Source organism: Macaca mulatta, chromosome 10 (genome assembly GCF_049350105.2).
Source record: "Macaca mulatta isolate MMU2019108-1 chromosome 10, T2T-MMU8v2.0, whole genome shotgun sequence".
Taxonomy (NCBI): domain Eukaryota; kingdom Metazoa; phylum Chordata; class Mammalia; order Primates; family Cercopithecidae; genus Macaca; species Macaca mulatta.
Genome location: NC_133415.1, coordinates 112,284,752 through 112,297,771, shown reverse-complemented (window position 1 = coordinate 112,297,771; position 13,020 = coordinate 112,284,752). Strand labels below are relative to the sequence as shown.

At 46.0% G+C, this 13,020-nt stretch overlaps 1 long non-coding RNA gene across 1 annotated transcript in view; it reads left to right on the top strand.

Moving 5' to 3' along the window:
• Nucleotides 1–12,133, top strand: part of LOC144332209 (uncharacterized) — a 66,969-nt gene extending 54,836 nt beyond the window's left edge. Inside the window, exon 3 of the long non-coding RNA XR_013400094.1 lies at nt 7,547–12,133. This is a non-coding gene — a long non-coding RNA (uncharacterized LOC144332209). The remainder of the gene's footprint in view (nt 1–7,546) is intronic.
• The last annotated feature ends 887 nt before the right edge of the window (nt 12,134–13,020 follow it).

Below are 13,020 nucleotides of genomic sequence, written 5' to 3'. Positions count from 1 at the left end.
TTATCAAGTGGGTCAATGTAGTCAGTCACAAGGGTCTTTAAAAGTGAAGAGAGAGACAGAAGAGGCAGCAACGTCAGAGTGATGTGATGTGATTTGAGGAAGACATGGCCTGCCATTGCCAGCTGTGAAGATGGAGGAAGGGGCCATTAGCCTAGGACTGTGAGGAGCCCTCAGGAGCTGGAAAAAGCAAGAAAATAGGTTCTCCTCTAGGACCTCCAGAAAGGACTACAGCTCTGCCAACACATTGATTTTAGCCCTTTGAGGCCCATTTCAAGCTTCTGAACTCCAGAACTGTAAGATAATACATGTGTATTGTTTAAGCACTCAATTTGCAGTAATTTGTTATAGCAATAATGGGAAACTAATACAAATTTCAACAGATTTCATCTCAGAGGCCACACTTAGCTTGTGGCCATAGCTTCCTGGACTGGAGTGCTAAAGACTGCAGGGCCTCCTCCTGTCCTAGGTGATGACATTCATTACTGTATCCATATAGTATGCTGTATAACAAATTGCCCAAATCTCACAGCTTAAAACAACACTCATTTATTATCTCACAGATTCCATGGGTCTGGGGTCTGGGCACAACTTCATTGGGTTCTCTGGGTCTCACCCGAATGCAACCAAGGCCTCACTGGACTGAGTTCTCAACTGGAGACTCGACTGGGGCAGAACCCACTTCCAAACTCACTGACATGATGATTAGCAGAATTTATGTCCCTTTGGTTGTGTGGTTAAGGACTCCAGTAGCTCACAGGTGGTCAGCCCTCAGGTGCCTAGAGGTGCCTGCAGCCCCCTGACCTGTGACTTGTTTGGGAAGCAGCTCAAAAAATGGCTGCTTGCTTCTTCAAGGCTAGCTGGCGAGTCTCTCCCACCTGAAGATAATGTAACCTTATGAAGGGAATGACAGCCCATCACCTTTGCCATGTCCTGTTGGCCAGAAGCAAGTCACCAGTTCTCCCCAGACTGAAGGGAAGGAGATTATTCAAGGTGTAATACCAAGGGACACAGATCATGAGACTCATCTTAGAATTCTGCCAATCACAGTGATTGATTAGGGATGTCTGTCTTGCAAGAGGGAGGTGGTACATAAGCTGCTTATTGGGTCTATGTTGTTCTGGGACAATACTTCTTGACCCAAGCTATAAAACAGAATCAATTGGGTTGATTTTTTAAAAGTCTATGCCAGTTAACACCAGCACAATTAAATAAGAATAGCTAGGGAGGGGTTCTAAGTATCAACATATTTTAAAAGCACCCCCTGCACACACCATATAATTCAGACACACCACCATGGTTGCATTATTATTTTCTAGAGGAAAGAACCATTGTTTGTCTCCTAGAAGCGGGAACACAGCCAGGGGTGGTGAGGGTTAGGGCACAAAATGGCATCAAAACTGCGGAGTGGATGAGAAGAAAGAGGGGCACAATAACAGAGATGACAAGCTGGTACAGAAATAAGCAGGAAGGGGAATGCTTCTCACCAGTTGTTTTCACTTCTAGGCACTGACTCCTCCAGTGAGCATACCCAAAGAAGCATGGTCACCATCGAATCCCCCCAAGTTCCCCCAGAGACCTTCTAACGGGGACAGAGGAAACCTACCAGGAACTCTCAGAGTTCACAGGATCAAGGTTGGGGTGCAAGCATCAGGTTTCTTAGAATTGTGCTTCTTGTGCCTTAAGTTGTAAGGGTTCTAATATTTTACTTCCTATGAAATGCCTGCTACTTTGAATACAAAAACTGATATATGGATATAGATGATATTTATTCATGTATACATTTTTAACTTTAGGAACTTTGAGGTATAAGGTGCATCAGGTCTGTCTTGTAACTTTACATAAGCCCAGAATGTGGCCAAGGACCCCCAGGACATGCTTGGATGTGTACACAGCATCCAAGGCAGGAGCTTGGAGCCCAGGCAGCCCAGCCCCTCCGGTGAGTGCTCAGGCCTGCACAGTGGACGTTCTGTACCCCAGCCTCACCTCCGGTTCATTTCATGGAAAACCTGACCCTGGTTTTCATTCCCTTTGTCTCTCCTTTCTCACTCTTTCCAAATCTCTATTGTGCTGTTCTAATATATGTGCTACTGTGTGTCTGAACCCTCTTTGAATGAAGAGTGAGCCTAAAACATGCAAAACAAAGGTGATCTGATTAAACACGAGCTTGCACTTGTACAGGGGCTATTATGTGCCAGGGACTACCAGAAGTCTTCTCGTGCTCCTGTTAGATCTTGACCAACAATAGGAGTGTTTCTTTCGTTTGATAAAAGACCCAGAGGTCTGGAACGGTTCATTAATTTATACAAATCACACACCTGTGCTATGAAATGTTTGATCGGATCATACCAGATAGGAGCATGAGAATAGAAGAGCATCATCTGGCTTTGGAGGACAAATAGGTCATTGAGAGTACAAGCTTGGAGGTCAGGACTCTACCCAGTGGGTGGGAAGATGATGATTGATCATATCACTGATGAGGGCCAGAAAGGAGAGAAGTGTGGAAGGAGGTCACATCAACAGCCTCTGCTCTAAGTGGACAGACACTGTCCTGCCATTAGGACAAAGCAGAGCAAGGGTGTGACCTGGGACAAATAGAGAAAATAACAGCAGTAATAATACCGTAAAAGTAAGGATGCTGATGTGGGGAGTTTGTGCTTCTAAACATTTGTTTGCTTATTGGAAAACAAGCAAACAATCTTATCTTACTTGAATCTCTTATCTCAGTATTTTATTTTTATTTTTTGTAGAGGTAGAGTTTCCCCATGTTGCCCCATCTAGTCTTGAACTCCTGGGCTCAAGTGATCCACCCACCTTGGCCTCCCAAAGCACTGGGATTACAGGTGGGAGCCACTGTGCCTGGCCATATATCTCAGTATTTCTTCATAGGAGTCTGCAGACCCTTGGAAATGCACCATGTAGCCATTCCACAAGAAAATGTTTAAAACTTATGTTGCAATGTAAAATGTAAAACTCCATTGCGATGAAAAATCACAATTGAAAGACTACTTTTGACCCTAAAACTTTAGGGTTTATCATTGGAATTGTTTGAATCCTTCACGCTTTGCTCCAGAAGACTTCCTGAAGGCCCAGAAGGCTGCACCTTCTCTCAGGGAGCCTGAGGTGAGCAAGACTGGATCCTTGGTGTTCCTGGATTTCTTGCTTTCTCCTAAGAGGACGTCCATAATTTCTCTTAAAAATGCCATCAGATTTGTATTCTATGACACGATACATTTATTTTAACATTTATGCATTTAACATTGAAAATACCACCTTTCTACATAGCTTAACAAAAAAAGAAGGGCAGTGTAGCCCTGTCTAGCGGTTAAGCTCCTCTGTCTTCCTGGCGATTTGGGCTCATTCCTTAACTTTGTTGTGCTGCAGTCTCGTCATCTGTAAAACTGTAGTAAACAGGATTGAACACCCAGGATTGTTTTGAAGATGAAATGAGGAAATTCAAGCAAAGGACATAATAATAGCTGGCACAGTGCAAGGACACCAGAAATATCTGCTATTATTATTATCCTGAAGAAAGCTGCCCTAGTGTTCTTCCAAAACTTCACATAATCCCTTGATGTCACACAGGGCCCTGGGCTGGTAGGAAACTCTAGGTTGTGGAGGAGAGAGTTGAGACAGAAATGGGTGGCAGGGACAGCGTGCATCAGCCACGTGGTTGGATTTGCCTTTACACGACTCAAAACATTTTGGATTTGTCCATTTCTCCTTTCAATTCTGTCAGTTTTTGCCTTCTGTAATTGGAAGCCTTTTTATTTGGTGTATACAGATTTAGGATTGTTATATCTTCTCGATGCATTGCCCTCTTTAGCATTTGCCATGTCCCTTTTTGTTCCTGATGTTCTTTGTTGTGAAATCTACACTGTTTGATGTCAATATAGTCAGTCCTGCTTTCTTTTGAGTAATGTTCTCATGGTAGGTCTTTTTTCATCCTTTTACTTTTAACAGTTCTATAGCTAAAGTAAATTTCTTGTAGAGAGAAAATAGTTGAGTCTTGCTTTTTGCCTTTTAATTGGAGTATTTAGGTTATTGTCATTTAATGTATTATCAATGTGGTGGGATTTATGTCTCTTCTCTTCTAAAAAATGTTCTATTTGAAGTCATCAACTACATCTCACTGTTTCAATTTGTAGTGGTTACCCTAGGGCTTATAATATACGTTTTTAACTTACCATGGCCTGCCTTCAAATAATGTTATACCACTTCCCAGATGGGGTAAGAGACTTTACCACATTGTATGTACATTCCCTCCCATTTTTTGTGCTGCCTTTCCTTTGTTCTAAACTTTATTTCTATGTATGTTATAAGCCACACAATATTTTTACTATTTTTGCTTTAGACAGTCAAATATTTTCTACTTCTCCATACCTTTTAGAGGTATTTTATATGTTTACTGTATCATTTAAGCTTTTTTCGTTTGTTTGTGTAGATACAAATTTCCAACTCATGTTATTTTCCTTCTTCCTGAGGAACATGCATATTTCTTTAGTGCAGGATACAGGTTGCATTTTTCCTAAGCTTTCATTTGTCTGAAAAAGTCTATTTCATTTTCATTATTGAAAGATATTTTCACTGAATGTAGAATTCTACACTGATAGGGGTTTTTCTTTCTTTCAGTATTAAAAATATTGTTCCATTGTCTTGGGCTCACATAGCTTCTGATGAGAAGTCTGTTGTAATTGACATCTTTGTCTTTCTGTATGTAATGTTTCTTCATTCTCTGGATGTCTTTAAGATCTCCTTATCTTCACTTCTTATAAGCTTGACTGTGATACGTCAAGGCTTTTGTTGTTGTTGTTGTTGTTGTTTGTTTGTTTGTTTGTTTTGCATATATCCTGCTTTGTGTTCTCTGACTTTTTGGGATTTGCAGTTTGTTGTATTTTATTAATGCTGAAGAGGCCATTGCTGAGAAGTTTCTAAATATATCTTCTTCCTTGTTCTCTCTCTCTTCCCTTTCCTGGACTCCAGTTACAGGTATTTTAGATCATTGGATATTGTCTTGGAGTTCTTGAATGCTCTTTTATGTTTTTTGTTTGTTTTTTTATTTCTTCTTTGTGTTTCAGTTGGAAATGTTCCATTGACCTATTTTCCACACTCCCCTCTCCCCTCAAGGGAATAGATCTTTGCTTTAGAATAGTGAGTAGGGAGCTTTCCAGCTCTTCCGCATCTTGAGGCTATAGTGTCATGAGAGAGGAGAGTTGGGGAAACACAGGGGCTTTGTTCCTGCGGCTCCTCATAAGGCTCTCTGTTTCCTGCCCTGCTCTTGATCTTTCTCACCAGCATCTAGCACAGATCCAGGGAAAAGAGCTAACAAGAGAGTGTGGAACCCCTTGTGTCTAGGCTTCCTTGGTGTTCCAAACTGTCATGCTAGCCTGTGTCAGCAGCCTTTAAGAGTTGTTACAATTTCACCTGTTTTCCCCTAGCACTTTTAGGGTGATCACCTATTCCTTCCATCTCTGCCCAAGGTGAGAGAGTTTGTGTGTACCCTGTCTTCAGAGGGTCTTGTCACTTCCTGGAATCTACTTTACTAGGTTGCCTTGTAGCCTCCGCTTTCAGATGGGCTCAGAACACTTACAGTCTCATAGATTATTCATGTTAAGGTGGGAGCAACAATCTCTTGTGACTTTCTACAGCCTAAGCAGGAGCAGAGCTTCTTGGTATTGGATATTTTTAAAGACTGCCCCGCTAATTGTAAAGTGTAGACAAGCAGGGAATGGTACCCAATCCAGTTGAACTGAAAAGGAAATAACAATAGTAGCAATATTAACAATTAAAATATAAACAAGGATGGTTTTGCTGCTGGACAATCACTTTGTTTTTAACTCAGAGACAATTGTTAAAATTGGGAAGCAACTGCATTTCTCTTTGGTAGATGCTACAAAGATGACAGCCCAACTTTTCCAGTTCTTTGTCTATCACCTTTATTGGAAGAGATGCGCTGGGTCCCTGCAGAGGCCAGGCTCTTAAGATTAAGGGATTTGGTCCATTGCTTAAATGTCTTTGAATTATATTGCTTTATCTTTCAAAATCCTTATACTTTAGTTTCCCTAAGTTAGACATATTTGTGATGAGTAAAATGATGATATGTTTAATTGTCTAATTGTAAGATATAAGAAACACCAAGTGTGTCCTTAAACTTCACATAGTTCCAGCACATGGACAAGGACCCCTGAGGGTGAGCAACCCTCAGCCAGGGCTTGAGCCCAAGAGGCAGCCCTTCTGCATGTGCCCAGGTCAGGGGCAGGTGGTCCATGCTCCAGCCTCACCCCAGCCCATTTCACGTCCCAACACATGCACTTTTCTGTTGTTCTGCTCTGCTCTGTGTGTCACTGCGACCCATGAAAGTCTCATGGAGACTAGAAGGTGCATGAATACATACTAAACAATGGTGATCTGATTAAATAGGAGCTCCCATTAATTGGGAGAGCCATTGTGGGCACTTCACATGCTCTCTTACACTCAGTCCTGCAAGGTATACGCTAACATTCTCATTTTTTGGAGACAGTTTCACTCTTATTGCCCAAGCTGGAGTGAAATGGCGCAGTCAGCTCACTGCAACCCCCGCCTCCCAGGTTCAAGTGATCCTCCTGCCTCAGCCTCCCAAGTAGCTGGGATTACAGGCACGTGCCACCATGCCTGGCTAATTTTTGTATTTTTAGTAGAGCTGGGGTTTCACCATTTTGGCCAGGCTGGTCTCGAACTCCTGGCCTTAGGTGATCTGCCCACCTCGGCCTCCCAACGTGCTGGGATTATGGGCATGAGCCACCATCATGCCCGGCCTATTCTTATCTGATTGAGAACATTGCGGCCAGAAAGTGTAATTAATTGATGAGTGGTCATGCAGCTGTCCCACGTCATTGATCCAGCATGGTCTGACCCCAGGTCAGATTATATTTGGGGCAGAGGTCTGAAAGACACTTACTCCCATCTCACATGCCAACCCTGAAAGCCCCCACTTCCCCAAGCCCAGGCAAATAACTGATGTAGTAGGTTTCCTTTTACTGAGAAGCCCCTGTGGTTCTCTATGGCAAGCATTCCCCTCACCACAATGAGTAACTCATTCAACAATGGGTGTGTCCCTGAGGATCTGTGGCTGGAGGATGTGGACACAGGCTTCAGTGGCCTGTACTAAATGGTCACCCACAGCCCGGACTTGAGGATGACAGAGGCTGAGGCCACAGGCACCAGGGCAGCTGGGTCTGTGGCAGGACCAAAGGGGTTCAGACATGAAACCACAAGTAATGGTAATATTAATAAAAACAAAAGTAGCAAGCATAGAGAAGTTGCACCTTTCTTAAAACTTTCTTTTACTCTACAGACACAGTAAAACGTGTCTCAAGAATGTTCAATATAGAATTCTTTTGCAGTGAGTTGAATTGTGGTCCCCCAAAATTTCTGTGTCGAAGTTCTGAAAGCCAAGTACCTTAGAAAGTGACCTTATTTGGAAATAGAACCTTAGGAGATGCAATTAGGCAAGGTGAGGTCATACCAGAGATCAGGACCCTAATCTATATGACTGATGTCCTTATAAAAGGGAGAAACTTGGATGCAGACACATGGAAAGAAGATATTGTACAGAATCAGAGCGAATGCCATGGGAACATGGGGATGACTATCACAAGCCAGGGGACACCTGGGGACACCAGATGCTGGAGAAGCTGGAACAGACCCTTCCTCCAGGCCTCAGAAGGTGCCAACTATGCTGACACCTTGATTCTACACTGCCAGCCTCTGGCACTGTGGGACCATGGATTTCCGCTGTTCTATGCCACCTGGTTCGTGGTGCTTTGTTACGGCAGCTCTGGCAAACTAACCCACCTTCAGATCCAAGACGGTATACACAGCACTCTGGCGGAAAATTCCCAACAAGTCACATATTTTTAAAAATTCATATCAATGAGAAGTTGTACATTATCTTACCAAATATAAAAGCACAGTCATCCTGCAAAATCCAAACGGAAAGACATCTTCCTGATTTAATGATCGTGATTCTTAAATCCGAGTCTTCCACACTGGGATCTTCACACCTGTCCTGAGGGTTTGAGCGCTGTGTCCATGAGAAAGTGAAGTTGCTCAAGTTTGAGGAGCTGCATTGCCACTCTGTGTCTGCCAAGGCGGTCAGAGCTGAGCAGAAACTCAGGGTGAATGCCGGATCCCATAGCCCAGGTTCCATCCCAGCCCCAGCACGGAGTGGGTGACTTCACCTGTCTGTGCCTCAGTTATCCCATCTGTAATATGGGGCCATTATTAGGAGCTTACCTGATAGAGTGCTGTGGGGATTTTGTCAACATATGTGTGGTTGGCTGAATAATAACACCCGCCACCAAAAGATACTCATGTCCTAGTCTCTGGAAACTGTAAATGTGAACTCACAGGGAAAAAGCAACTTTGCAGATGGGATGAAGTGAAGATCTGAAAGAGGATGGATTATCCCTGGGCCGGGATGCGGCCGTGGGTATCCTTATCTGAGGGAGGCAGAGGGAGACTTGGCACACACAGAGGAGAGGGTGAAGCCGAAGCAGAGACAGACCTGAAGATGCGGGTCCTGGAGACTGGAGTGAGGACGGCACCCCTGAGGAACCCGGCAGCTGGCAGAAGTGGGAGCGGCAAGGGACAGCTTCTCCCGTGGTGCCACCAGAGGGAGCCCGGACCTTGATTTCAGACTTTGATTTCAGACTTCTAGAAGGGAGAGAGTACTTCTCTGTTGCTTTCAAGCACCCAGTGTGTGGTCGTTCCAGCAGCCACAGGAAGAGCTCCTCAGCCACGACAATCTTGCCAGGGTGGGTTGGTGACCCTCTGTGGCGGGGGTCACCTCATGCATTGCAGGGTATTTCACAGCACTCCATCGCCACTTGATAGATGCCAGGGGCGCGCCCACCTTGTGTGATAACCAAAAATGTCTCCAGACACTGCCAGTTGTCCCCTGGGGGGACAGAATCACCCCGAGTTGAGAAGTGAGAGTGAGGACAGCCCTGGCACTTGGCGAGACGCAGTGTAACCAGGGGCTGGTTTTCATCATTGCCCTTTCTCTTAGTGCCGAGACAAAGCTGAACACTGTTCCTTCGTACATCGCCCCCAAGACCTCCTGGGTCAGAGGGGACTGAGGGGTTCCCACCTGTGAGGACATCATGGGCAGGGAAAAGGGAAGAGATGGAGGTGGCCTGAATGCCAACACCAGTTCCTCTGGAATACTCTTTTCCCTAAGAAAAATGCTTTTGAATTTGGTATTCTACAAAAATGTTACAGCTGTATTTGCACAAGGATACAAAGTATTCCTTTAAGTCCATGGATCATGTCGACTCCATGACACTGCCACCCGGTGTAGTGCCTCGGTGTGAGAGCTCAGTCCCCTCTTGGGCACCACGGGACACAGGGCTGCTGTGTGGTTGGAGCGGGAGGTCAGGAACAGCGCAGGAACTCAGCAGGCCTCCAACACCAGAAGCAGCCACCGTCATCCACACTGAGGAAGATGCAGTTTTAACCCAAAGACTAAACCACAGGGCCATGTGATGCCGGGAAATGCGAAACACTTCTTTTTTTTTTTTCTTTGGAGACTGAGTCTTGATATGTTGCCCAGGCTGGAGTGCAGTGGCACAATCTCAGCTCACTGCAACCTGCACCTCCCAGGTTCAAGCAATTCTCCTGCCTCAGCCTCCCGAGCAGCTGGGATTACAGGCATGCGCCACCACACCCGACTAATTTTTGTATTTTTAGTACAGATGGGGTTTCACCATGTTGGCCAGGCTGGTCTCGAACTCCTGACCTCAAGTGATCCATCTGCCTCAGCTTCCCAAAGTGCTAGGATTACAGGTGTGAGCCACTGCGCCCGGCCACTCCTCTTCTTTAGAATCCAGCTGGCAGCGCTCCCCAGCAGAGCCAGAGTTCCCAGAGGAGAAAAGGATTGTATGTTTCGAGGAGAGAGAGTCATGCCTGTCTAAATGAAGTCAGGAAGTGATTGAGGGAGAGGAATGTTCGTGTGCACAGAGGACACGCCTGCCTCCATGACCCGCATGCTGGATTTGGAGACAGCAGTCCCCTCCAAAGGCCTGGTGTCCTTGCAGCTGCCCAGACTGGTGGGTGAGCAGGGGTGCGCAACGCTCCCCCCATACCCCAAGCACCTCCAGGTCATGATCCCTCACCCTCTGTGTGTCGAGGGACACAGCAATTGGGGAGCACTGGGTTCTTGGGGGTTCAAGATCTCAGTGCAGGTAATTTTTAAAAATTCTCCTCTTATGCTTTCCTATCTCTATGCCTTGTCCTATGAAATGTGAGTAAGGGGCCTCACCTCTGTACTTCTAGAGACAGGTACACACAGTGGTGTCTGAAGGCTGTCACACACCAGTGTCATGACAGATTGGTCCGTTATTTGAACAGTGTCTCATCCCATTTGTGGGCATATCTGTACCCCAACACAGGACTCAGACAAAAGGGGAGACCATATGTGAAAGCTGAAGGCCTAACGAGGATGGATGCAAAGAAAGTGCCATTTAAAGAAGCTGGGAGAAAGTTCTAAAGTTTCTGAATGAGGAGAATTGCTGTTTGGTTGGAGGTAGCCAGGTGGAGGGTAAGCATTTGAGAGGAAAGCCCCCAGGCCTCTTCCCCAGGAGCAAGAGAAACTGCTTCTGCATGGTGGTGCTGAGGGCTCTGAGCTGTTTCCCCCAGGGGAAGGCTTGCCCTGGGCTGCGTTTCTCGGTCCCTGAGAGCCAGAGGCTGGTTGAAGAGGTGTCCCAGGAGCTGCCTGGATGAGACCTGTCTGTCCCCGTGGTCCCCAATCTCCAAGCCCCTCTCTCAGTCATTAGAAACATCATCAATCTCCAATCTTCCCAGGACAAGGTATCCTCAGGATGACGCTCACTTTGTATCTTATCTAGATTTCCAGAGGGAAGAAGACAAATCCCCCAAACTTAACATACGAGAGCTTAAGACACCACTAGCTGGATATTTGAGTATAGGAGACAGTAGCCTTGTATCAGACTTTGTCTAGTCCATATTTCGGTTCATGGATGACCATACCTGAACTGGCAAATAATTCGTCAAGGGTGGGGCATGGTCAGCCCATCCCACAGTGCATGGGAACCTGGTGGCACCAGTTGCCACAGCACAGCATTAACCCTAAAGCCCTTCATTCTGGTAGAGAGAGATCTCCTGGAGGGGTGGCAGGTCCACACACAGGGGTCTTGGACAGCAGCTTTTTAACAGGCTGTACATCAGAACCACCTGCACATCTTTAAATAATCCTGATGCTCAGCCCTATTCCATTCACTTAGGTCAGGATCTCTGGGAACATGAGTGTATTCTCAAACACACCCCACGTGTGGTTCATGAGTGGCCAGATCGGAGAACCCACTGGTCTAACGAGACAGCCTCCTCTGGCATAGGACACAACAGAATCATGGAATTTCAGAGGCTAGAATGTGGGAGGGAGCGAGGGAAGAAGGCGGGCAAGGCGCTGGCATGGAGCAGCATGGAGCTGGTTTGAGAACAAGAAGGAGAATATCAACAGCAATGATACTAACATCCAGAAATATCTAGAATAGTCGTGCTGTCATGTAATTGCTTTGCACTGTGAATTGTGGATGTGATTATGTTTCTTTTGTTTTGTTTTGTTTTGTTTTTTAGATAGAGTCTTGCTTGCTCTGTCACCCAGGCTGGAGTGCAGCGGTGTGATCTCGGCTCACTGCAACCTCCGCCTCCCAGTTTCAAGCAATTCTCATGCCTCAGCCTCCCAAGTAGCTGGGACTACAGGTGCACACCACCATGTCTGACTAATTTTTTTTTGTATTTTTAGTGGAGACTATTTTTTGTATTTTTAGTGACCATGTTGGCCAGGCTGGTCTCAAACCCCTGACCTCAGGTGATCTGCTCGTCTCGGCCTCCGAAAGTCCTGGGATTACAGGCGTGAGCCACACACCCAGCCGTGGATGTGATTATGTTTCTAACCGCTGAGAGAGAGGCTACAGCAAGTCTTCACCAATTTTTCTATCACATTCTTGCTGAGTTGAACAAATAGAAGGTCATCATGTACCCTGCTGAGTCTGGAGTGACAGGATGAAAGCATTTAATTTCTATCATTTCTTTTTCCTTTTTGAGCTTTAAAGTTAATTAAAATTTGATGTTTTTCTCCCTATTTTTGCGTGTCTTTCGGGGTATAAAATAATGGTCTTTTTAAAATTTTTATGTTTTCCAGGTAGAAGATGTGCCAGGGGTTTTATACTATCCCAGTCCACAGCCAGGTAGCCGAGGGTGATCGGGCCCTTCTCTGGAAAGCACAGGCTCAGAGCCCAGTGTGAGGTCCACCCGCCTCTGGCAGGGACCTGGGATGACAGGACCCGGGGAGGACAGAGGGTGATCTGTGCTCTTGCCTCTTCCCAAGCTGCTTGGGTTCCTCACCCTTGAGTTCATTCCTGTTGTCTCACTTTCTCACTCACCCCGTCTTTTGAGTTTATGTCCGAGGCAACCCCCTGAGTCCCCCTCTGATTGGAGGGAGAGAATGTAACAAACCATCACAACAGCAATTTGATGAAACAGGAGCTCCTGTGTATAAGGGACCATCATGGGCAGGGGCAGTGTGAGGGTTGAGCCCACCCAACAACACCCACTGTGGGTGTCCATCTCCCTCTGAGAGGAAGTGGACAGCAGAAAGATCCATTCATAGCCAGGAGCTCCCATCGCTGGCTGAGTTGCATTTGGTCCAGACACCTTCGCCAACAGGCCAGACAGAGACCAGGGTGGAAATCTGAGTCCTTTGTGTAGTTGGGGAGGAAAACAGGCTCTATCTACAAAGAGAACACAATGGAGTTGGTGGGGTTTCCTTCAGGTCTGCTGGGTAGATGGGTTGGGGAGATGGAGAGGGAGTGGCTGTGTTGGGACCACATCCCGCTCTAGATAGACAATGCCATCCAGTCCATTTCAGACTTCCAGAGAGGGCGGTGCACTGGGCTCTGGAGAGTTGCCGGCTGAAGAGGTGAACAGAGGCAGCCTTGACTAGGGACAGCATGACTATCCTCC